The sequence below is a fragment of the Halyomorpha halys genome, unplaced genomic scaffold (assembly GCF_000696795.3).
Source record: "Halyomorpha halys isolate HHAL.00 unplaced genomic scaffold, Hhal_1.1 Scaffold1322.1, whole genome shotgun sequence".
Classification (NCBI taxonomy): Eukaryota; Metazoa; Arthropoda; class Insecta; order Hemiptera; family Pentatomidae; genus Halyomorpha; species Halyomorpha halys.
The window spans coordinates 171,200-171,740 of NW_027110374.1; the positions used below are offsets into that span (position 1 = coordinate 171,200).

General features: G+C 24.0%; 1 protein-coding gene across 1 annotated transcript in view; it reads right to left on the reverse strand.

The window, feature by feature from the left end:
• LOC106689292 (protein APCDD1) overlaps window positions 1–541 on the reverse strand; it is a 66,178-nt gene that overhangs the window by 64,604 nt on the left and 1,033 nt on the right. The gene's annotated exons all lie outside the window — the stretch shown is intronic.

A 541-nucleotide genomic window follows, 5' to 3' on the forward strand; every position in this document is an offset into this window, starting at 1 on the left:
AATGTTTTGAGACTATAATTTTGGATAGTGTTTTTGAATTATTTAGTAAACAATTGCCAGTCTCAAGAAAGAAATTTAAAGATTATAAAAAAAAACTAATCTGAAATTTTATACGACTCAACACAGTGAAAAGAGTAATTATATAATTATTTAAAGAGTGATATTATACCCCAACTAAATAAAAAAATTGATTAAGACACCATACAGATTCTAGAAATAACAGAATTGTTTTTAGATCGTCACTTTTTTTACTGAATAGATAGAAATCACTCAAAAATTATGTAAAGTTATTGAAACGCAATTACAATATCGTAGAGTAGATTAAATTGCCTTTAAGAAATATTGTTTGGCTTAGTTAAATCTATCGTGAGGGGCCCTATTGGTTGACAACTTTTAATAGCGAATGTATACATAGCAGAAGCTCCAGTTTCAAATTTTTATACAAGTTTTATTATATCTTTTTTTTTTTAAAAAAAAAAGGAAACGGTTATTAAAAATCTAAGTAATAAACAAATTAAAATGATGTAATCATAAATAATAA